Source organism: Monodon monoceros, unplaced genomic scaffold (genome assembly GCF_005190385.1).
Source record: "Monodon monoceros isolate NGI ecotype Baffin Bay Population unplaced genomic scaffold, NGI_Narwhal_1 Super_Scaffold_17, whole genome shotgun sequence".
Lineage (NCBI taxonomy): Eukaryota > Metazoa > Chordata > Mammalia > Artiodactyla > Monodontidae > Monodon > Monodon monoceros.
Window position 1 is genome coordinate 17,985,023 of NW_021703773.1, and position 25,931 is coordinate 18,010,953.

A 25,931-nucleotide genomic window follows, 5' to 3' on the forward strand; every position below is an offset into this window, starting at 1 on the left:
GAGCTGTCATTCATTCAACAAAATTCATTATTCACCTACCATGTGCCAGCAGCTCTGCTAGGGACACAATGGTGAAGACAGTCCCTGTTTTCAAAGAGCCTGTAGTTCAGTTAAGGCAAGAAAGTACAAATAAATAATTACAAAAACTGCAAAAGTAGAAGTGACAGGGACTTCCCTAGTGGCACAATGGTTAAGACTCGCGCTCCCAATGCAGGGGGCTCAGGTTCGATCCCTGGTCAGAGAACTAGATCCCACATGCATGCCGCAACTAAGAGTTGCGTGCCGCAACTAAGGAGCCCTCAAGCCACAATTAAAACCGGGCGCAACCAAAAAAATAAATTAATTAAATAAATATTTTTTTAAAAAAGTAGAAGTGACACAGCCTAAGGGAACCCAGAGGATGGACCCCACTGCTGCGGATCTGGAGGGCATGATTAAGCATAGCTCCCTGGAGAAGATGAAGCTTGGGCTGAGATGTGCAACAGGCCAATGAGTGTGTCTCAGCCTTTCCGATTTTATGGACAAGTAAAATTTCCCCTCCAAAAACCTAGAGAGACAACCTGGGGAAGCCAGCTTTTAATTCTGTCACTAAAGATACTTCAGACCAAATAACTTTTTACTACTACCAACACATTATAAAAGGACATTTTAACACAGAAATGAAGGGAGTACGTAATTGCAGAGTAAAGAACATTCTTTCAGTTTAGATTATATAAATTAGCTTGATGAAAATCTTAGTACATTGCATTTCTTTTCCACTTCAGTATATCATGGTAGACATTTTGTCACCAAGCACACCTGGTTCATAACATCTCACGAGGAACCTCTGAGTCAGGTGAAAAGGGCAGTGAGGAAGAGGAGGGTGGGCAGAGTAGGGAGGATGCCGGCTGGGCTACAGGGAGCTATTTCCCCCTCTCCAGGAAGATCGAAGGGGAGGACCAGAAAGACCCACACAAAAGGAAGTGCTGAGACGGCCAATGGATCAGAAAGGCCTTGGACAGCTCACGGAAGGGTGAGTGTATGCTCTACCCCTCCACTGGAAGCCAAAACACAGACCAAGAAGCCAGCACACAAAAAAGCCCCATGGGATACACACGGACAGAGGCATCTAAAGACCAACCATGATGAGCTGCCTCTGCAGAGGCCAAGAGCTTGAAAGGAAGCACCTGGACCAGACGACCCTCACCCGTTGCTGTGATGTTATGATGCTATAACGCTCCTCCAGGATTAAGAACCATCCCAGGAGTGGGTGTACTGGGGAGGGAGGAAAACAATCCTTAAGAGAACAGCCTTGAAGAGGATGTTTGAACTGACCAAATTTAAATCCTGAAGTAAAGGGCTATGTTTAATCACTGGCATTTAAACACATGATGGGAAAGGCTCATCTTCAGGAAGATGGAAGCACGCACCAGAGAATCTGTTCAGGCCAAAACACATCCTGCAGTTCTTCGGATTACTTAGGGATTCACCCACGTCAAGCCAACGCGTACTGTTTTGTACCGAGGGTATACTTTTCAGAAAGCAAATCAAAATAGAATTCTCTTTAAAGACGCTTTCCAAATAAAATGACAAGTATTGTGGAGTGAGGCTGACCTAATAGCTGGAAAACTGTCTGAGGCTTTTGAATGTCAGAAAGGCCTGAGACAGAAAATGCTGTGTAAACACAGTATTCATGGCACCGAGAAACTGACAAGTGGGAACTGCCTCTCCCTGACACATTGTCAAGTCCTACTTGTCCGCCCACAGTCAGCCAGTGTGTGGGGCCAGTATGGGGGAGCAGGCAGCTACCTCTTCCACGGATAAGGACAACGGCAGGAGCGTGTAGCACATGAAAGTCCTCCAAGTGTTCTCACAGTCACCCTCTCAGCTGACAGCCCAGTGGGACACACAGGTCCCATGACAATCACCTCCTTCCCATCCCTCCACCCCTTCTGGACGTTAAACCTGATGTTTCCAGACATTCAGTACCTTGTCCAAGAAACAGTTAATAAATAGCAATGGATATTAAACTCAGTTCAAATGTGTACTCTTGATCTCTTTCCAAACTCGCCTTTTCACAGAAATAAAATCAACTAACATTTGGTAGCTCTATACAGCTACAGACCCATAGCTGCCTAGACACGGAGGGCAGGCATTACTCATGGAGAGTTCCCACATTTACTCGGTAACTGGGTTACCCACCTTGATCAAGCCAAAAATAATCTTAGCCTCATTTTCCTCATCTGTAAAAACTGATATAACAGTAACATTCCATCCCATAGGATTAAGAGTTACATGAAATTTTTGGAAACTTTCTGACTCACACACGATTGTTAGCTGCTACTGTTATAATGGCAACAACCTTGTAAAGCAAGCGTTATTATACTCCTCACTTTACTGATGACCAAAGCCTAGCAACTTGCTCGCATGGTTGAAAGAACTTTCTGGGAGTGATGGACATGTTCTATACCTCGATTACTGTGTTGGTTACACAGGTACATATTTGTCCAAACTCATAATTGTGTACTTAAGCTAAGCATATTTCAGGTTACTTAATTTTACTTCAATTAAAAAAAATTTTTTTTCACAGATCACATGGCTAACAAACAGCACTGTGTATTCCAGAACACATCCATTAATTCAGGTTGGAACATAAAGATGTTTTTCCTGGTTCTTGTTCTACAATCCACTTTCCAACTAATCCTTCCTACTCAACTGAAAACCTGAATGCTGACTACGCCCACTACCATTTTTGTCTGATCTCATGGACATCAAACCTGCTCTACTTATGCAGCTACATGTAAAAAAAAAAAAATGAAATTAGAACATTCTTTAACACCATACACAAAAATAAACTCAAAATGGATTAAAGACCTAAATGTAAGACCGGATACTATAAAACTCTTAAAGGAAAACATAGGCAGAACACTCTCTGATACAAATTGCAGCAAGCCCTTTTTTGATCCACTTCCTAGAGTAATGGAAATAAAAACAAAAATAAGCAAATGGGGCCTAATTAAACTCAAAAGCTTTTGCAGAGCAAAGGAAACCATAAACAAAATGAAAAGACAACTCACAGATTGGAAGAAAATATTTGCAAACAATGAGACCGACAAGGGATTAGTCTCCAAAATTTACAAACATCTCACGCAGCTCAATATCAAAAAAGCAAACAACCCAATCAAAAAATGGGCAGAAGACCTAAAGAGACATTTCTCCAAAGAAGACATACAGATGGCCAAGAGGCATGTGAAAACATGCTCAACATCACTAATTATTAGAGAAATGCAAATCAAAACTATAATGAGATATTACCTCACACCAGTCAGAATGGCCATCATCAAAAAATCTACAAATGCTGGAGAGGGTGTGGAGAAAAGGGAACCCTCCTACACTGTTGGTGGGAATGTAAACTGATATAGTCACTATGGAGAACAGTATGGAGGTTCCTTAAAAATCTAAAAATAGAGCTACCATATGATCCAGCAATCCCACTCTTGGCATATATCCAGAGAAAGAGAAAAACATGGTTCCAAAGGATACATGCACCCCAATGTTCATTGCAGCACTGTTTACAATAGCCAAGATATGGAAGCAACCTAAACGTCCATTGACAGATGAATGGATAAAGAAGATGTGGTATACAATGGAATACTATTCAGCCATGAAATAATGTCGTTTGCAGCAACATGGATGGACCTGGAGATCATCATACTAAGTGAAGTCAGTCGGACAGAGAAAGACAAATATCATAAGATATCACTCATATGTGGAATCTAAAAAAAAAAAAAAAGTGATACAAATGACTTCACAAAACAGATTCAGACTTAGAGAATGAACTTATGGTTACCAGGGGGGAAGGGTGGAGGGAGGGATAGATTGGGAGTTTGGGATTGACATGTACTCACTGCTATATTTAAAATAAAATGCCTTTCCGTGAGGGTACGGGGAGAGATGTTTTTCCTGGTTCTTGTTCTATAATCTACATTCCAACTCACGCTTCCTACTCAACTGAAACCTTGAAGGCTGACTACGCCCACTACCATCTTTGATCTTATGGACATCAAACCTGCTCTACTTATGGAGATTTTTACATTTTACTGTAACATATTCACCTTGACCCTCCTAGAGGAGTAAGTCTCTGGCCATGACCCTATAGGGCACTACAGCTTCAGACCTAAACAGTCACCTTGAAAAGCAGGTCAGCAGGACCATGTACCAGGTGCCTATAACCAAGACACCTGTTGGTGTCTGCCAAACCAACAGACCCCCAAGAATCTAAAATATTCTCTCTCAGTCTAAGTCAGCATTTCTTCAACATTTTTTGGGTCAACTAAATATAAAGCACTCTTCTAAGTATTCCTAATAAGGGAGGCGAACAAAATTAAATTATTACTTTTGTGGATATTACATCATGGTGTAGATAATTTTCAGAATCCCATCAAAAAGTAAGCCTTTTCATGAAAATCAGTAAAAAGAATGAGTTAAAACAATAAGCCAAAGTTTCAGGATAGTACTGAGCCAACACAGAAGGGACTGTCTCTATGAAAGTAAAATAACTAAAACCTAACCACCATTTACACATAGTGCCTATCAAAGGCCACTGTCAAGCTTTGTACAACTGGGCTAAAGAAATGATTTGATGTAAAAACTGTGCATCCTTTTCATTTCTGAATTATGTACAGCTACTTAAAGAAATTACCCAAAAAATAGCCCAGGCTGTTTGAGGGAAATAAGGACAGACCAGGTGCACAGGGTAGAGTTCAAAGCTAAAATAAAATCTTTTCCTGAAATTGTTAAATGATCATGAACAGGGACATGTTTAGACTCCTTCAGACACTTGCCATATCCCTTCAAAATCCACTTGGCAAAAAGGAAATAATTTTCCATTTGAATCACTCCAAGACCAATTGAAAAATGTCACTGTGTGTGTGTGTGTGTCATTATGTGTGGGTGCAGTTACACAAGTCAACACCTCACATTTTATCTCGCAACCTTCATTAAACATCGACTTCCTGTAGCCTTTACTTGAGAATGATTATCTGTGTTGGGCTTTCCACTGGCCAATATGAGTGCCTAAACAGAAGGTCAATGTATGTACATATGTAACTCACAGGGGCAGCCCAAGGAAGAGTCAACCTCCCTGAAGGGGCCTCCTTTCCAAGTCCTAACAGCAGACATTCCTTAGAAGTCACTTTTGTAATAAGAACTGTTGACCTTTAGGGCTAGAAACCATGGTTGATACCCAAGGTGTAACTGTGGTTTTATGGGACATTCTCTTCCCAGTTCTGGTTAACAACAGGCCTCACCTCCTAGTTAAATTTCTACCTGGGGTTAACTCCATCCGCCCAAGAATTACCTGCCTCTATGTAGCTTAAAATAAGGAAATAGGATTCAAAGCTTCCATAGGAAAAAAAAAATGTTTCAGAAAAATATTAGCTGCTATTCAACATGCATGACCCTGCATTACTATCTGTAAAATGGGTATACTTTACAATGTATTGTTGTATAATCAAATGATTCAGATGATCGTTCAAAGGAATCTAATTAGGTTCTTTTTGAAAAAGCAGTCTGAAAACTATAAATTCTTATAGAAATGTAATATACTGTTGTAATGATCTGTAACTGTCAATTTTCCATTTCTGCTACTAATCATAATGGCTTACAAGATTTAACATTCTGTTTTATGTTCTGGGGCTAGAAAATGGAAAAACAACAAACCATAATTCTAAGCTATGTCATCTGAAATTTTACATTTCCAAACTACCATGTGGCTTTGATCCCACTGCAGCAGCAATGTGAAGAAAATCCTAGCAACAGTGATTTATTACTTCTTATGGCATTAGAAGTAGTCAAGTAACAGTATCATATTTGGAGTGGGGAATGGACCAGGAGGGAAGATCTCGGTCCTAGTCCTGGTTCCATAACTTACTCATCATAATACAAAACATTTATCCAAAGAGTTCTGCTTCTCAATTTCCTCATGTATAAAACAGAGCTCTCACAACCTGCCCTGTTTACCTCATAGGGTTGATGTGATAACTGAATGAAAACGTCCTTAATGTCGTACTTACAAGTTACTTTCCAAAAACATATGGTGTTGTTTTATTTCACTTTGTCCAAAAGATGAAAATTCAGCATTACCTCAATAATTCTATATATTAATGGTAACATTTTAAAACCAAAACTCTTAAATATGAATGTTGTTGGACTAAGTTACAGGTTAAAAATTAGAACAGAGGATGGCAGTACTTTAAAATCCACAAGCGCTTTACTGGTTCAAAGTGATGATTCAATTCTGAGAGCTTTTAGAATGTGCTGACAGCAAACTGGCAACATAATTTACAGATTTTAGCAAAGATGAAAGTATCTACTTTAATTAAAAAAAATACAGCTCAAATATAAAAACAAAAATCAGCAACTCCACTAAACACAAACTTCCAAGAAAACCAAGAGGTAACAAAGGTGGAGTTGAAGAATAAATAATGAATAATCTCAACTGGTACTGGTATAAACCAATTCTTTTTAAGGAAGAGGAAAGTTATCAGGCTCCTGTTCCTGGAATTTAAGTCCCTACAGAGAGCACCAGAGGATCCAAGCAACACCACCAAAATTGAGTGGAGAAAATTAATGAAACTTCCTATCCATGAATAAGAAGAGGTTTAAAACAAGAAACAAAGGAAAATTATTAGCATTTATCCCTTTCATATATTGGGTACTATGGTAGAATAACTCCAGGAGACAGGTATTATCCCCACTGTCCTGAAGAGGCAGCTGGGCGCAAAGGCATTGAATTAACTTATCCAAAGCCTCGAAGCTAACATTGAAGAGCTCAGACACGAACCCTATTTGGTCTAACTTCAAAGTCTGTGCGCTCTCTACTACATCCTTGTGCCAAATGTTCTGGATACCAGTAACATTTTTTCCAGTTCTATAACACAGTATGTCCCCAAGGTTTCATAATGGACATCAGGGTGAGCAAAATCTAGCTCAAGGTTGAAATACCTCTATTTGTTTTATTATTCCAATTTTAATAAAAACAAGAGCAAGCAGAGACAAAAAAACAATAATCAGCCCTGGAGGCTTCCACATATACCATATAAGTAGAAAACAATTTTTATTTGATTATGTACCTATACAGTTATAAATTTTAAATGTTCAGCGTAACAAGATGTAACCAACATTTTCTAACATAATAGTCACAACTAAGAGAAAAAATGGTCCCATCTGCAATATAAAATCACTTAAAGTATTTTTCATAAAAAGAGAAATGCAGGATTTTTCCTATCTCCATTCCCTTTTCATTGACTGGACCCATTCTTCTTATACTGGCATTAAAATGAATTAGTAAATCACTCTGCATAGTTGTCATTTAATATTTCCATAAAGCCACATCAGAACTTTTTAAGCGTTAAACACAAAATTCAATACTTGAGAACTACATCAAATTCAATAACCAGCAATTCTAGTGAATCATCAAAAAGTTCTACAGAAACGCAAAACTACTCTGAAACAAATCTTATTAAAGGTATTAAGAGAAGCAATCCCAGACTGAAAATTCATCTAAATCCCTCTTTAAAATGTAAATACATATTTCCCCAGACAAGAAACAGCCCAAGTCTCTATTCACGAGAAACTGTCAACATGTGACTGTCTGCCTAAATGGAGAACGGAATTAAATGATCACAAGTGGAATTAATTCTGTACAAGTATTTGCACATGGGTATGCCAGATGTTCTGAGAATGGCACTTCATAATAAAACAGAATTATAACTCCAAAGGAATAGGAGCCTCATGCCTTCCAGCTATATGGGACCTTAACTCCTAATGGTACAGTCTTCCAGAGGGACATGAAGTGACAGGTTGAGCTGCTTGCTGAGTGTATCACGGTGGATGGAGGGGAGAGGCACCAAGAGAGGACAAGGAGAAAAGTCGAGAAAAGCAGTGAGGAAATTAATATCTCAGGCTTAAAAGACCTCTAGTAGCTGTGACTAACTGAAGAAAGAATTTCAAACTTCCATGCCATCAGAGCTCAGAGCTCTAGATGATTTATTCCAGGCTACATCTGGTACAAATAATTATTCAAAGTACAATCTTACCCAGCATCATAAGGTTTAGACCCTATCCTCAAGAAGCTCATAAGAAGTAATAAAAAGATATGGGAAAAAGTCACTAAAAAGCTTATCCAGAGAAAGTAAGTGAAACCACAGACTGTAGTGCTAAGTATCTTTTGGTGAGAAGGAAAAGAATAAGAGTGATTAAGGATCAGAAGTCTTTAGATAACCAAAAATGTCAAAAAAAACTTTATGTCTACCAAAATTTGGTCAATGTAGTAAGCAGAATTTCCAATGTATGACACAATGGTAACGACTCAAGAGGATATGTCTAGTAACCTGGACACACTAACTGTCCCAAACTGCCCTTTTCCCAATGGCGGAGGCTCTTCTGGCTGACTCCTCTGAGAACTGGAGCAGTTTTCCTTTTTTTCCCCCATATCTACCCTGCACAGTCTTTGGCCCGTAGGAAGTGCTCAAATCACGGTTTGAGGCGGATGAAAATCAAACTTAAGATTCCAACAGCAAGGACTGTTACTCATGCCTTTTATTCATCACTTAACATAAAAACATAATCCTTGGGCTTCCCTGGTGGCGCAGTGGTTGAGAGTCCGCCTGCCGATGCAGGGGACACGGGTTCGTGCCCCGGTCTGGGAAGATCCCACATGCCGCGGAGCGGCTGGGCCCCTGAGCCATGGCCGCTGAGCCCACGCGTCCGGAGCCTGTGCTCCGCAACGGGAGCGGCCACAGCAGTGAGAGGCCCGCATACCACAAAAAAAAAAAAAAAAAAAAAAAAAACATAATCGTAACTGTACACTATAAGTGGCCTGGCTCTACATACAGGGTCTAGATTGAAGACCAACAAAACAAGCTCATTTTTCTTGGTAAATAAAAAAATTTACCCTCTGTAACCCATTTCTCCCATCTTTCTTACTCTCTCACCACCAAGACATCTGAAATCCTCATTTGAATTATAGACTATTAGGTTAGTAGAAGTGTGCAAACATGGTTCAACTCTATAATCTGCCCAGGAATAAGATGACTATAGTGTAGCAGTTTACTGTACAAGAAAAAAGACTTTTTATAGCACAGGGAGGTTTAACTGGTAGCTCTTCTGGTAAATACAACTCAATCAACTTGACACAGAGGTTGGGAAAAGGGGGTGAGTCCATGTGTGGATGTCATATCTTAGACTGCTTATATCTGTACTGGCTTCTATTTTTGTTCCATGAAGCTAGCCAAGGGAACTATGTTTTTAAAAGATGCAGTTTCAACTGGATATCATTAATTGTTACTAACCATCAAGACCATCTACAAGATAAATATAAAAGGGAATTTCTCATTTGTCACTGAACACTGCTGAACACATTATATGACCTGCTTATCTGAAATAAGATGAAGAAATATTGACTTTTCCTTCAGAATTGTGGTGTATGTAAATAATGCCCGAGTTAAATATTACCAAGTTTCTAATGCAGAAAAAGCATAGAAGATGAGTTAACAGCCAACAGTCAAACGTGAACACTGCCATAAACATTAGTCATGCTATATGTTTATTCACACAAGAATATATTTTTTCACCTCTCCTTCCTACTCTTTTGATAAGTGTGACTCTCTCCCAGAGGGGCTCCTTCCTCAGTGCCAACTGAGGACACAAAATGTCCTGAAATGTTTTGCTTAACTGCAGAAGATCAGGTGATTATGAATGATTCGCCCTCAAACTAAACACTGATTTTCTTTTCTTTGCATTGAACTTAAATATAAATTGACAAGGCACGAATTAAAAGAATGATAAGGTAATTTAATGGCTTTAAAACCCTCTCTCCATGGCACCTTACCTAGAAGACCGATTCGTTCCTGGCTGTTTTCTTCCTAGTCTCAGCTCTTCCTTTTGCTGTGTACACACAGTAGGGGGCTGGCCAGGCCTGCCCTTCAGCTCAGCACAGCTCTTACTGAAACATGAAATCAGTACAATCTCAAACGAAATGACAATACCTGGAAGAAATTTCCTCGCGACCACTCTGCCCTTTCCAGCTAGCTTGAGAAACTTATGGCCCACTCTTCATCTTCCTTCACTGCTCAAGAAGAATCTATTCACCCTACTAAAGAGGTAAACATTTCCTTAAAAGAAACTTTAACTGCCTTCAAAACTATCTGTAGTTTTACAACTTCAAAATGAAATAAAAGTTTTAGGTTAGACTACAGGTAGGATGTGTAGTTTTTCTTTTACTCATGTAAGTAATGTGTACACAAAAACATTTATTAATTTAGATCTGGGCCTACTCGCAAGACCTAAATACAGTTTATCTTTAAGTAAATACATTTTTACTTCTCTTCAGTATGGGACTTAAACACAAGGCTAAGGAAAACCTACTAGCTTTAATGAACAAACAAAGTTGTTTGGGAATCAGACTTGTATGCAAATATGTACTTCTAAAATGCTCGAAAGCTATTTACCTAAGTAAAATATCACTAGGTTCAACCTTGTTTACACTCTAAATTTGTGGAGCAAACCATTTTTTCCTTGATTGTGTAAAAGTTAGACATCAGGGCAATCACAAACTGCAAATTTACTTATGGTATATGAAAATGAAGTTTTATTGTATCTATCTACACAGTAAAGATTAGTCCCCAAATCTGTCATCCCCAAAATGGAAACGTCTTTTTCATCTGGAGCCAAGTGAACAAGAAAAAGTCATGCATTAATATCATGAATAACCACCCACACAGAAGAGTAATAACTGCTGATTTCAAAGAATACTGAAGTCATTTTAAAAAGGAAACTACCAGGGACTTCCCTAGCAGTCCAGTGGTTAGGTCTCCCGCTTCCACTGCAGGGGGCATGGATTTGATCCCTGGTCGAGGAACTAAGATCTCGAATGCTGCATGATGCGGCCAAAAAAAAAAAAAAAAAGGAAACTACCATTAGGGCAATCTTTTATAAAACTTGTTTAGAAGTAAATTGTTAGAAGTTGGCAAACTCAGTTCCTAGTTACATTGGACTGTCCCAAGCCAAGTGTGGAGAACCCTGATCAAAGCATGCTTTTCTGAACCACATTTCAGGCTGGCTAATGTCATACCAAACCATTTAATCCTTCTTTTCCTGCAGGTCAGGATCACTCATTCTTGGTCACTCTTTATCTCCTGCAGCGGCCACAAGCCACTGCTGCCAGCTAAGTGCTGATGGTCACTTCCTCCTAGGTTCACCTACCTCCAGAGAGTCTGGGCCCATTTCTAAGTACCTCCAAACACACACCACATACCAACCTCATCCTCACAGCTCATATATGGGCCTATGGCTTATTGTTAGGCTCAAAAAGATGGGGAGGGAAAGGCAGGAACTCAGGCTCCTATGGAGAGAGCACTCTTAGTGAGGTCTTTAGACATCCTCAGGGTATATTTAAGTTTCCATCGTATGGAAAGATAACCCAAGTTTGAGAAATCTGGAAGGCTTTTTTTTTCCCCCCTCAAATCAATAGTTTATGAGTAGTGTTAAAAATTAATTTGGAAAACATTTTAAATTACATATACATCTTACCAGACATCAAGAAAAGACTCACACTGGTTCCTTAAAAAACTAGAAATAGAATTACCATATGACCCAGCAATCTCACTGCTGGGCATATACCCAGAGAAAACCATCATTCAAAAAGACACATGCACCTCAATGTTCATTGCAGCACTATGTACAATAGCCAGGTCATGGAAGCAACCTAAATGCCATCGACACATGAATGGATAAAGAAGATGTGGCACATATATACAATGGAATACTACTCAACCATAAAAAGGAACGAAATTGGGTCATTTGTAGAGACATGGATGGATCTAGAGACTATCATACAGAATGAAGTAAGTCAGAAAGAGAAAAATAAATAACATATATTAACGCATACATGTGGAACCTAGAAAAATGGTACAGATGAACCAGTTTGCAGGGCAGAAATAGAGACACAGATGTAGAGAACAAATGTATGGACACCAAGAGGGGAAAGTGGGGGGGTGGGATGAATTGAGAGATTGGGATTGACATGTATACAGTAATATGTATAAAATGGGTAACTAATAAGAACCTGCTGTATAAAAAAATAAATAAAACTTAAAAAAAAAAAGAGCTACCATACGGGGCTTCCCTGGTGGCACAGTGGTTAAGAACCTGCCTGCCAACACAGGGGACACGGGTTCGAGCCCTGGTCCGGGAGGATTCCACATGCTGCGGAGCAACTAAGCCCGTGAGCCACAACTACTGAGCCTGCGCTCTAGAGCCTGCAAGCCACAACTACTGAGGCCCATGCGCCTGGAGCCCGTGCTCTGCGACAAGAGAAGCCACCACAACAAGAAGCCTACGCACTGAAAACAAGAGTAGCCCCCGCTCGCCGCAACTAGAGAAAGCCTGTGCACAGCAACAAAGACCCAACACAGTCAAAAATAAATAAATAAAACAAACAAATTTGTTAAAAAAAAAAAGAACCACCATACGACCCAGCAATCCCACTACTGGGCATATACCCTGAGAAAACCATCATTCAAAAAGAGTCATGTACCACAATGCTCATTGCAGCTCTATTTACAATAGCCAGGACATGGAAGCAACCTAAGTGTCCATCAACAGATGAATGGATAAAGAAGATGTGGCACATATATACAATGTAATATTACTCAGCCATAAAAAGAAATGAAATTGAGTTATTTGTAGTGAGGTGGATGGACCTAGAGTCTGTCACACAGAGTGAAGTCAGAAAGAGAAAAGGAAATACTGTATGCTAACACAAATATATGGAATCTAAAAAAAAAAGGTTCTGAAAACCCTAGGGGCAGGACAGGAATAAAGACGCAGACGTAGAGAATGGACTTGAGGATATGGGGAGGGGGAAGGGTAAGCTGGGACGAAGAGAGTGGCACGGACATATATACACTACCAAACGTAAAATAGCTAGTGGGAAGCAGCCACTAGCACAGGGAGATCAGCTCGGTGCTTTGTGACCACTTAGAGGGGTGGGATAGGGAGGGTGGGGGAGATGCAAGAGGGAGGAAATATGGGGATGTTTGTATACATATAGCTGATTCACTTTGTTATGCAGCGGAAACTAACACACCATTGTAAAGCAATTATACTGCAATAAAGATGTTTAAAAACAATAGAGATGAGGATGGGTAAGGAAAAGAAAACGAAAGGTGTAGGAGTAACTCTGGTTACTTAAGAATATAGTTATCCTGTGTATAAATAGATAGTGAGTCTTTCGGTATCACTGGTTTGAATCAGCTGAAGACTGTTTTCTTCTTTTTCTTGAATGTCTATGTTGTGGTTGTTCAAAGGGGGGGCATGTGAAATAAATAGTCATAATTCACAAGAAAAAAAAGAAAAGGAAAGAAAAAAAAAGACTCATATCAACAATTCAGTATGGGGCTTCCCTGCTGGAGCAGTGGTTACTGCTAGAAAAATGGTACAGATGAACTGGTTTGCAGGGCAGAAGTTGAGCCACAGATGAAGAGAACAAACGTATGCACACTAAGGGGGGAAAACCGTGGTGGGGTGGGGATGGTGGTGTACTGAATTGGGCGATTGGGATTGACATGTAGACACTGATGTGTATAAAACTGATGACTAATAAGAACCTGCAACATAAAAAAACAAAAAAAAAATACAAAACTTTCTTTGGGTTATTTGTATGGAAATATGTTAATATAAATGCTTCAGACATTACATGAAATTTCTAAAAATCTTATATGTTCTGGTATAATGTTATAAGTCATAACTCTAGTTATTACTTTAAAATGTGTATCTCAGAAATAACTAAATTTCCTTGTCAATTGCATTATTATGAACTTTCATCAAATCTTTAGCTGTGGTCATTTTTAAGTCTTTTGTCATTTACAGACAGTTCTGGGTGTGCTCTGGTGCTTTTGCAAAAATGTTCCTATAAAAGGGTTTCAGCTTCAAGGAATTCATGGAAAAGACTCTGACAAGTACAGGTTTCTGGTAACTGACTATACTGCTGAATGAATAAACATTTTCAGAACTCTAATGGAAAACTGATGAATTCATGAAAGTGCGAACAAAAGATGAAAAAAATTACATGGGACTGAGTGAACTGATGAGGATGATTATAATTTTTGTGACTTTCTGTTTGAATAAAAAAAATCCCACAAGGACTCAGAGGCAAAAAATATACAAATCAATTTTCACTGCAAAGTAAAGGAGCTGTTACAGTGGAGGACTACTGGACTGAATGTCAATATTATGACATAGTATGAGTGTGTTTCGTGTTTGGTAATTGCAATCATTGTTGCTTTTATTGTGGTCATCCATTTGCAATGCTTGGTGTCAGTTTATTTATCTCTTGTAAAAATAAAATACAGTGTGTGTGTGTGGGAAAAAAAAAAAAAGAATCCGCCTGCCAATGCAGGGGACACGGGTTTGAGCCCTGGTCCAGGAAGCTCCCACATGCTGCAGAGCAACTAAGCCCGTGGGCCACAACTACTGAGCCTGTGCTCTAGAGCCTGTGAGCCACAACTACTGAGCACGGGTGCTGCAACTACTGAAGCTGGCGCGCCTAGAGCCCATGCTGCCCCAAGAGAAGCCCCTGCAATGAGAAGCCCACACACATCAACGAAGAGCAGCCCTGGCTAGCCGCAACTAGAGAAAGCCCGCACACAGCAACGAAGACCCAACACAGCCAAAAACTAAAAAATAAAATAATTTTAAAAAGTGTTAACATTTTTAAAACAACAATTCAGTATGAAACTACAATAATGAATAAAAAAAGAATTGTGACAAGATAATACTATAAATGAACTACTGAAGATAAATGGATTGTGAGCCCAGTTTACATAATCACAGAACAGATCTGAAAGCTCATTCCCTGGGATTTAAAACTTTCTTCTCAGATTTCAAAGAATGTTGTTCCTAATGTTACATACCATGCACAACTATCTCTCATCAACAGAGCAATCTGTTTTGCAACAGTTTCTACTCCAAGACATGGAGATTCTCCTAACGGATTTGAAAAAAATCCAATTCAGGATTCTGGAGAATTCTTGTAAAAGTTATCTTGTGCCACTGTCATACATCATTCTTGGGCTATGATTCAGAAGAGTTAAAATTTTTGTTTTTGAGAAAGTCAACAGATTTGGCTACATTGAAGTACAGAACTTCTATAAGTCAAAACTACTATAAACATGTGCTAAGTGTTTGTCTTTATAAGACAAAGACAAAATTGGAGGGGGGCGAATATCTGCACGACGAAAGGCAAAAGTTTACTATCACAGGCTCTTATGAATTACTAGAAAAATACTAGTATCTCCAGGAGAAAAATTGGGCACTACATTCAATTAAAAGGGAATAAAAATGGAAAATAACTAGAGATTTTTTATATTCAACATCATTTGGAATCAAAAAAATGAAATTTAAATATTGAGATAGCACTGTTCACCTATAAGGCTGGCAATAATTATTTTTCCTTTGCAGGATGAGTCTCCATATTAACAAAAATACAGTAACACAAGTACTCTCATAGAATGGGAACTGGTGGGAACAAACTTTGGTAAAACATTTTTTTTTTTGGAAGCAGTGGTCACTCTGTATCAATAGATCTTTGAGCCATCAACTGTATTCCACAGGACTCCATCCTAAGGAAATACAGGACATATATAAAGTTTTATAAAGGATATTTGTTGCATCAGTATATATTTAATAATAGTAATTGGAAATAAATGAAAAGTTCAGCTATAAGGAAATGGTTAAATAAATTGTTACATCTATACAGTGTAGTATTATGTAGCCACTAATATTATGTAGAACTGTAATGACATGGGAAGTTTCTCATGATATGTTAAGCAGAAAAGAAAACATCATGCAACACTATTAACTACAGTTATAGTTTTATATAAACTATATACTGTAATAAGTAAATCTGCTATAGGTTAGCAAGTGTAAAGAAAATACTGTGGGACTTCCCTGGTGGTGTAGTGGTTAAGAATCCACCTGCCAATGTAGGGGACACGGGTTCGAGCCCTGATTCAGGATGATCCCACAGGCCGCGGAGCAACTAAGCCCGTGCGCCACAACTACTGAGCCTGTGCTCTAGAGCCTAACTTTCCTTAGGGAATTTTGTACTTGAGGGGAGAAAAAAAAAAAATCAATAAAAGCACTTTATACATTGTAAAGCATTATACAAACAGGACATCATTGGTTCAATTTAAATTGCCCATCATTTCCTGCCCTAATTATCCCTGAAAAATAGGTTTGCCTACAGAACTGCAATTCCAACTATGCAATTCCTTTCAGGGTTAACCACACACTGTTATCTAAGTGTATTTAAACTCCCTAAGGAGGTCGTAGGTTCCCAGGAAGGAGCTACTCTCATTTTTTAAAATTCCCCTGCCTCCTAGATGGTCTGCCTCTTTCCCTCCAGGCTCACCCTCCAGCGCAAGGGCTCAAGGTTTAATGTGAAGATGGTTGAATTCCTATCACCTGGCAAAACACAAATGCTTTCATCTCCCGTTTCGCCTAAGACTTTATTCAAACAAAGAAAACAAAACACACTGGATTTCTTAGTACACTGACTACTTGAAACAAATAGTAGTTAATGGGGCATGTGAAACTTTTGCAGGCTAAATGAAAAATTAATCTCTCCATTCTTACTCCAAAATAAATTAGTCCAAGTCAGAATCAATAAATAACTTAGTAGAAAAGAGTTTATGTCTGACAAAAAAAAAAGGACAGAGATTTAAGGTAGGTAAACACCTATGTCCACTAATTACTGTAGTCAATCAGGTGACCTTAGTTAAGAGTGCATTTTTCTAAAGAGCTACAAAAGCACATGTGAACCGCAGGAAGTAATAAGACACAGGCGAGAGGACCTTGGGAATTGCAGCAACCTCATTAATGCCATCTTTTCAGCCCTGATTGCTTATGCTGAGAATGGGCCCAAGCGAACCGCCCAGCAGGAAGACTGAGTGCCAGGCCCAGGGGGGTCCGGACGGGCCCAGGCGGGTCAAGTGTCTGGTGGGCGGCTTCCGGCTGCGGGCTTGTCAGTCTGCGTAACTAACTCTAAAGTAAACGCCTTCGGTCACTTTCAAGGTGACAGCTACGTAATCCGCATCCGTCCCTTCCGCACGAGCTGCGCTGCTCCCCCCGCCGTGAGACCAGCCCTCCACAGCCTCCCCATCTTTCCCCCAACTTTGGCACCCAAGGTCCCAGAATACCCGCCCCCTCCCTCAGAGCCAGTCCGGCACCCTGTGACGGTCGCGTTCAGGGCGTCCGCTCTCCACACTCTCCCGAGATCCCCACTGCGCACCGGCTGGGCAATCGACGCAACTCCGCACTTACCCGCAGCGCCTCGAGCCAACCCCGAGCCCCCGGGGAGCCGGGAGACCAGCACTCCGAGCCCGGGCGCCCTTTGGACCCTCGGCGGAGTCGCGCCAGGCCCACCCGGGAGGCCCGGGTGCCACCAGTGCCCAGCGGGCAGCGCCTGCCCCTGGGGACCCACGGCTTGTCGCCAACTCCCGCCCCCACCAGCCGCTGCAACTGCCAGGCGGGAACCCGGAGTCCGGGGCGCCCCAGCCTCCCCGCCTCTCCGGCCGCCGGGGGTGGAGCCAGGGCTGGGAGCTCGGGAAACTTGTAAATGGCAAAACTCGGCCCCCTCTGCCCCCCTCGCCCGCCGCCGCCCCTTCCAGGCGGCCCCAGCCTGCGCCTCGCAGCTGGAGACAAAGGCCAGGCGGCAGCCAAGGGCGCTGCGCCCCAAGAAACTTGAAAGACGCGTGGGGCTGTACCTCGAGACACCGGCCCTGGAGGCTCCCGCCGCGCTCCGCTCCGCTCGGCTGGGCTCCGCTCCGCAGGTAGGCGGGCCTGGCCCGCCCGCCAGCTCCCTCCCTCCTCTCGCGCTCCCGGGTCCCAATCCCGGAGCCGCGCGCGCTCCCGGGCTAAGTGCCGACCCGCCCCACGCCTGCGGCGTCTGTTCCTGGACGCGATGCACCTGTTGCCACGCGCGACGCGGCGCCCCGGGCTGCTGCCTGCGCACCTGGTAGAAGCGCAGGTCGGAGGCCACAGAGGCCCGAGACCTCACAGGTCCGAAACCACGCAGGTCCCCGCGGGCGACCGGGGCTCAGCCGCGCCCGGAGCTGGGGCCCCAAACCTGGCCTGCTGCCGAGTGGATCTTGCCTCCTACTCCCCCTCTTGCCACCTGTGTTTTCCGTGCCAGCTCCCTGGCTTCCCTGTCGCCATGGGGCAGGGCCGCGAGCGGGGGACAGGGTGGGGATACGGAGTGAGAAGGTGGCAGAATTATCTGGGCGGAGGTTTGCAAGGAACCAGCAGCGACTGTCTCTTCAGAGTGTCTGACTCCCGCTCTGTACTATCTTCGTGCTTCTAAAAGGTTTACCAGCAAACACCTATTAAAGGTTAAAGCCATGAGCTCCAGCTGTTAGATCTTCGAATAAAAAGTGGAAAGGAGGGCTTCCCTGGTGGCGCAGTGGTTGAGAGTCCGCCTGCCGATGCAGGGGACATGGGTCCGTGCCCTGTTCCGGGAAGATCCCACATGCCGCGGAGCGGCTGGGCCCGTGAGCCATGGCCGCTGAGCCTGCGCGTCCGGAGCCTGTGCTCCGCAACGGGAGAGGCCACAACAGTGAGAGGCCCGCGCACCGCGAAAAAAAAAAAAAAAAAGTGGAAAGGAGACTAGAACACCAGGGGCAGAAACGAAGCCCGACCCACTTTTCTCTAAACACAAATTACGTCCTTTTTGCTAAACTGAACAAATTTCAACCATAGCTGTCTATTACGCCCATAAAATATTTTCATCTATCGGCATATTTTTAATACCAAGCTTTTCCAAAGGGGCTAGTCCACCTACGAGGGATGTAACATTATTGAACCATTAAATGTCGGGCAACTTGAGTCGAAATTTTTTTTAAATGTTTAATTACCTGGTTTGGATTTGCCAAAAGATTTTTAAGAGAAGTAAGTTTTTTTCTGAGAGTTAAGCTGAGGATACTGTAATTGACAAAGTTTTCTATACTATCAATATCAGATCAACTAACAGATGTAGTGCCATTTACTGTTATAAAGCCTTTTCATGTGCACAGTGTTCCATTAGTTCTTCAGCAAGATCCAGTGGTATATAGGTCAGATTATTACCTCCATTTTTCAAGTGAGGAAATGGAAGCTCAGAAAGGTGAAGCGATTTGCTCAAGGTCACACAGCTAGTGAGGGGCAAGCACCAGCCCAGCTAACCTAACTCCTAATCTTTTAATTCCATTACATGATGACAGTCCTTTGTGATTATTTTTAAAGAGGTACAGCATTAAACACCTTTGAATGGTTCTCTCTTATGCAAAAGCACCAAAAAACAAACCAAAATAAAACAAAGCACTGACATTGTTTCTGCAAGTCACCAGGCAAATATGCTAATTAGCAACATGCCTCCTCCCTAAGCAGAATAACTGCGGTGTTAAACATACCATTTAATCTTTATAACCCTCGTGTGAGCCAGGTGACTTGGTCCAACCCCCCACAGTTCTACTGTGTGGCTTAGTTATATCTATAAATATAGAACCTGTTTTACTTCATTTTTCCATGGTATAGATTGAAGGGAAAAAACAAAAACAAAACAAAACCTTCTCCTAAGTACTTAGAATCAGCTTTTGGGGCCATTGGGGAATCTGAAACTTAGCTTCTAATTGCATCCACATAAAAACAGAAGTTACCTTCTAGGGACATCATCTGGGACGCTGTCAAGGCAAATATGCTTGAAATGGGGCCTGCTGACTTTTTTCCATCTCAGTTCTGGGCATGTTGCCATGTTCTTGATCTCTGAACTCTGATGTTGACCTGCTACAGACTCCAGGAACAATACTAAGGGTGATAATAACCCCACATAACTTTGTGGTCCTTTGTCCTAAAAAAAAAAAAAAGTTAGCATTTTTTTCTCCATTAGAAAACTGCAAATTAAAACTATACTGAGAAACCATTTTTTCACTGCTCAGATTAACAAAGATTAGAAAGTTTAATAACCACTGTGTGTTGACAGAAGTGTGGAGAAACAAGTAGTCACGATGCAGATTATGAATGTAAATTAGAATGATCTCCGTCAAGGGCAATTCACAATACCTTACAAAATTAAAGGCACATATCCTTTGAGCCAGTAAGTCTACCTATAAGAATTTATCTTACAACACACATGAGAAATGGCAGGTGTATATAAGCTTGTCCATTTCAGCATTTTTAATAACAAAAGATTTTTTTAAGTACATTCATTAATAAAAGACTGGTAAATTATGATATAGCCAGAAAATGACATCCTATGAAGGCTTAAAAAAAAAGAATGAGAAGGCTCTTTGAACTTTCATGAAATGATCTCCAAGATACATTATGTGCACAAATTTTTAAATACAAAACAACTATGTAATAGTATGTTATTTTCTATTAAAAAGGGGAAATTGTATACAGTTGTTTGTTTGTAGAAGCATAATATGTCTCTGAAAAGATAGACCAGAAACTGATAAGATTGGTTGCTTCTTGGGAAGGGAGCTAGACAACTGGAAGGCAGGGTTTGAAGATAAACTGAACTAGATATAATTTTGTATTTTTTGAATTTTGAACCATGTAAATAATAGTACCCGTTCTAAAACTTAAAATTTTTCACCACCTCAAGTTTTGCCATCAGGAATGGCTCATATTCCCTCCCTACTAATTTCACTTAGAGATAAAATAAATGATCAAATTTCTCATGCATTAATGGGGGAAAAAAGCAAAATGCTCAATAGATGCTTTCAAACTATTTGTTCTCTAGTTTATCTAAAAAGGAAAACTTTAGTACATAAAATTCTAACATGCTGTGATTATGGTGAAAATGATGAGTTAGCAAATACCTTAGAATTTTATTAACATTGACATCTCCCTGGGGTAGAGCTTCCAGCTAATTTTCCCAAAGTCACATTCAATCAGAAATGGAAAAAGGATTCCAGCCTTAATTCCCAAGAGGGAAACTCTAGTACCATTGATTTGAGTAGGGAGGAAGTAATTCCATGGGAATTCCATGGAGTCATTTATTTTATTCCCAAACTTGATCTCTTTTTAAAAATTTGGTATTAATTTATATTTACTTATACCACCACTTCACTGAACGAGGGATTTGAACAACTCACAAAGACAGGCGCAGTAAAAATTTTTAAATAAATATTTATAAGTATAAAATAGAATCCAAGGAAAAGCACACAGGTAAGAGTAAACATGCCACTGAGTAACAAGTGAGTAAACCAGTGAGCTTCTTGGTAGCCAAGTGCCCCAGCCAGTTACATAATCACCATTTTTCAAAAGGGACTGATAGTTCCTCAGTGGAAGCAAAGCTCTTCCTAGCACTGAATTCAAAGAAAAATTTTTCTCACTCATGTTTCCAATCAAGACTACTGAATGGAAAACAACAATATATTGTTGATAATACTGTCAGGAACTTTATATGGTTATCTTTTTATAGTGACTTTGAATAAAACCCAAAGTATAATAAAACTCAACTTAAAGGTATTTACCCAATCAGGGACCAGGCCAATGTCAATCAAACCTTTTAACAGCCTACTGCAATCAAGGATTGACTGTAAATAGATGTGCATGGATAGCAGTTCCTTCATATATGCTTCAGAAAATCAAATATGCTCACAGTCAAATTCTAACATCTCCACACATCCCTCACCTCAGAGATAGACATAGTTGCTTTATACAACATTCCAGAAATTTTCTAGTTGGCCACTTGATAAAGAATTATTGGAAGTGATAGAGACCCAGAATGCTGGAATTCTGTGGTACTGTGGATGACTTTTTTCCTATTTTTGTTAAGAGAAAAATGTACATTACAAATTGCCACATGACTTTTGTTACTTGTATCCCAAGATGATGACACATGCATGGTCAAATATGTACACTGACCAGCTGTAGCAGTGATTGCACAACAAGAAAACAGCATCAGAGCAGTGAATGGTCTTGATTTATTTACAAATAATTCTTGGGTTCCTAAGTATCCATTTTTCTTCTTAATGGACTTGGAGATTCAAGTGGACACTTCTCTCAATGTTCCAGAAGGGTGACTCTCAGAGTAGGGTTGTTCTTGGGTAGAAGTCTGCAGATTAATAAGTATCTCAAGAAAGAAAAAAGTTTCTTGTTAAGTCCAGAGCAGTAGCAATAATAAGGAAATATAGCTTTCTCTTATCAAAATGACATGAGAACGTCCGAGAAATTTTCCATCCTCCCATAACATGGAAGACATCTTCAATGGTCCTTTTATTCCATTTATAGACTCTGTAAAAGGAATCATTCTTATAGCATGATGCTAAAATTATTTTAGCTCACACACAAACAAGTGGTTCTGTAATTCTGCTTTTGACCACTTCATGTTAGGAAGAAATTAAAAAATATATAGCACCATCAGTTTGTTATGAAACCACTTTGAAAATGTTTACTTTGACTGCTTAAAATGTCATGACTAAAGAAACTACTGTTCTTCATAATCTGCTCTTGACAAACATAACTGTGTCACACTTGGACCTGGTTAGCCTTTGCTCTGATCTGACAGAGTCTTCCCTTAAAAAGTGGATGTATTTTCAATCTCAAAGTATTTACTGCTTCATGACAAATATAATAAGTGTGTAGCTCTGAAGTCTCATATCTTTGAGACTATCACAGTCTACTTGGACTTTTTGAATTTGCTTTTAATTTATGCCTCTGGCCTTATGCTCTTGGCCAAATGCAAACCCTTAGAGAGCTGGGGGCAGCCTTTCAACTCACCTCTGTTTCCCTTGGGCCTTTCTAATTGATCAGTGATCACCTAAAAAGAGTGCAAAGCGTGCAAGCCATGGAGCTTAATGGGTTCAGTGTGGCTTCATTGTGACCAATACCCTGTGTCCAGGCCTCATCTACTGATTGATTTTTGCTTCAATTCTTTTGCACCTTTTGGTCTTGATTCAGAGTTCCTGATCCATACTTGACACTGAGATCTCCCTCCTTGCAAATGATATGCAGTCAAGTGGGCCTAGTGCTCTAAGTTCTAACAAATGTTTGAAAATCATAATGATGTAGGAAGAGCCCTATACTAAATGAACAACAGACATTAGCCCTCATGCTGTTACATAAGTGTTCCTCAAAATATAATCACCTTTCTAAACATAGGCTGGCAATTCAGGAAACAGCCACTGGAAATATTATCATCATTATTTTATCCATACAGTGTATACTCACTAGCATCATGTGGGCCTATGTCTCATTGCCCCGTGCCAACATTGTCAAGTCAGCACCTGGTTAGTTACCAGAAAGTAAGACAATCTTAACTTTGGGTTTCTAGAACATTGAGAAGTCAGGTTGATAATCCAGGGTGGTAATGTAACACCACCAAAGATTTATCTATTTTGGATAAGTATATTTCTGATTTCTTTTTGAGTACCTACAAAATTATGGTTAATTTTCCCTAATTTACAATCCAAATATCATATATATATGTATGTATACATATATATATATATGTATACACACGTATATATATATGTGTTTGTTATTTAACCCAGGGAAAAAAAATTTATTGTCTGCAAATCTTAAATAGGAGAATAAATCTACTACAAACAACAAAAAATACCACTGGGACTTCCGTGGCTGTTCAGTGATTAAGGCTCTGTGCTTCCACTGCAGGGAACACTGGTTCAATCCCTGGTCAGGGAACTGAGCTCCCACACGCCATGCGGCATGGACAAAAAATAAAAATACCATTATCCCTCCAAAACCAAGGACAAAACTGGACTTAGTTTTGACACCTAGCTATGTTTTAATTGATTTGACCTGTTGAGATCTGTGTCTCTTCTATAAAATTAGTTCCTTAGATCTCATGGGCTTGTTGTGAGGACAAAATATAGGATATTATTATTCGTGTACTTATGATTTTCGTGTGAGCTCATGTTTGGAATTGGATATCACTCATTTCCCTTCCCACTGGCCTGTGAACTTGAGGCTAAGGAAAGACTTACCTTCCCCAACACCATTCCTTGTTTAAATGATGTTTATTTTATACTGAGTATGCATGCCTAACATTTATTTATTTATAAATTATATATGGCATTAGAGTACCGATATATACACAATAAGCTACACACAAAAATAGAAAAGGATAAGATTTAAAAATAGACAAGATAGATCCCAGTCTGAAAAGATGTCCTTACATATACAATAAAGAAATCAAAATATTTTCTTTCAAAAAAAAAATAGACAGATAGCTAGATAAAAGTTCTCATGTTTTCTTTCCATACCCCACCAAGTACCCTCTGGTGCCAAGAAACAATCCCATTCCTCTTAATGGTCTTTAGTGTGGAGAATTTTCCATTGCTGACAAGTTAAAAGGCAAAACTAAGTGCCACATTTAGTGTAAATACCCAGAGTTGCCTCTTTTAACAGTTTGGCATTCTAGGTAAACTCCAACAGGTTTCCATTAAATTGAATGTACCTGGAAGAAACCCTTTAAATATGAATTTAACTAGTTCAAAGCTTGTATCCAGAAAGATACGGGTGAATTTGTTTAACCTTCTCCATTGTATTTTTTCCAACAAAAGCAATTTAATTCTCTGCGAACACTGACTGGGTGTCTTACAAATTTAACTCAGTTCTTTGATAGCATCAGATCCCACAGTTTAAGGGTTCAGTCTCACAAGACTTCCCCACTTCAGATGCCAGACTCAAGTTGAGGTTGTTACCTGTGCTTCTGACCAACTGCCTATAAACTGGAGGTTCCCATGACTCCCTCCTTGGGTTTGATTAATTTGCTAGAGAGGTTCACAGAATTCAGAAGAACACTGACTTACATTTATCAGTTTATTATAAAGGATATTGTAAAGAACAGGAAGAAGAGCCAGATGAAGAGGTACATAGAGTGCGGTCCAGAAGGATCCAGAGCACAGGAATTCCTGCCCCCGTGCAAGTGGGATGCACCACTCTCCCAGGACCTGGACGCATTCACCAACCTTATGAATGACAGAAGGTATTCCTATCTGAGAAATTCCAAGAGTTTTAAGGAGCTTTGTGCCAGGATCCAGATCAAAGACCTAGTACAATTCTTATTACACCACAGTCTAATTGTAAAATATAACAGACACAGAAAACCGCATGAAACAAATTCATAACAATACATTTTATAAAATACACATCATTTAAGCCACTACCTCGGTCAAGAAATAAAAGGAGGGGGACGGGGAGGGAGAATTGGATGAAGGTAATTAAGAGGTACAAATTTCCAGTTATAAGATAAATAAATACTAGGGATGTAATGTCCAACATGATAAATATAATTAACACTGCTGTACGTTATATACGAATGTTAAGAGAGTGAATCCTGAGTTCTCATCACAAGGAAAAAAAATTGTTTTCTTTTATTTTGTATCTAAATGAGAAGATGGATGTTCACTAACTTATCGTGATAATCATTTCATAATATATGTAAGTCAAATCATTATGTGTAAATACATCTTCAACTTACACAGTGCTGTATATAATTATATCTCAATAAAACTGGAAGGAAAAAAATATTAGGTTTTAGATTGTTGCCAGAAAAAAAAAAAAATAGGAAAGAAATAGAATGTTGCCAAGCACCCATCCTAATCATGACCCCTCCTTCAGCCCTAATGGTAAACACATTTTGATTTTTATGCTAATCACTTCCTTGCTTTTCTTTGTAATTTTATCATCTATTTTTCTATTCCGAAAGAATAAAGTTTAGTTTTGCCTGTTCTTTTAAATATTTATTTTAATCTGCATGTTCTCTTTCTCTCTCTCTCCCTCCCGCTCCCCCATTCTCTTTGCAATATATTTGCTGAAGAAATGGGATCATTTGACTTGTACAATTCCCCACTGTCTGGATTTTGCTGATGTACCCCTGTTCC

The 25,931-nt window shown here is 40.0% G+C and overlaps 1 protein-coding gene across 2 annotated transcripts in view; it reads right to left on the reverse strand.

Moving 5' to 3' along the window:
- Window positions 1-17,904, reverse strand: part of MTUS1 (microtubule associated scaffold protein 1) — a 160,210-nt gene extending 142,306 nt beyond the window's left edge. Inside the window, exon 1 of one of the 2 annotated variants that reach the window (XM_029226358.1) lies at window positions 17,808-17,904. The gene's annotated coding sequence lies outside the window, so the exon portion shown is untranslated. Of the gene's footprint in view, window positions 1-17,364; window positions 17,543-17,807 lie in introns of those variants that run through there. The other variant, XM_029226357.1, reaches the window with a different exon arrangement.
- Window positions 17,905-25,931: the final 8,027 nt, after the last annotated feature.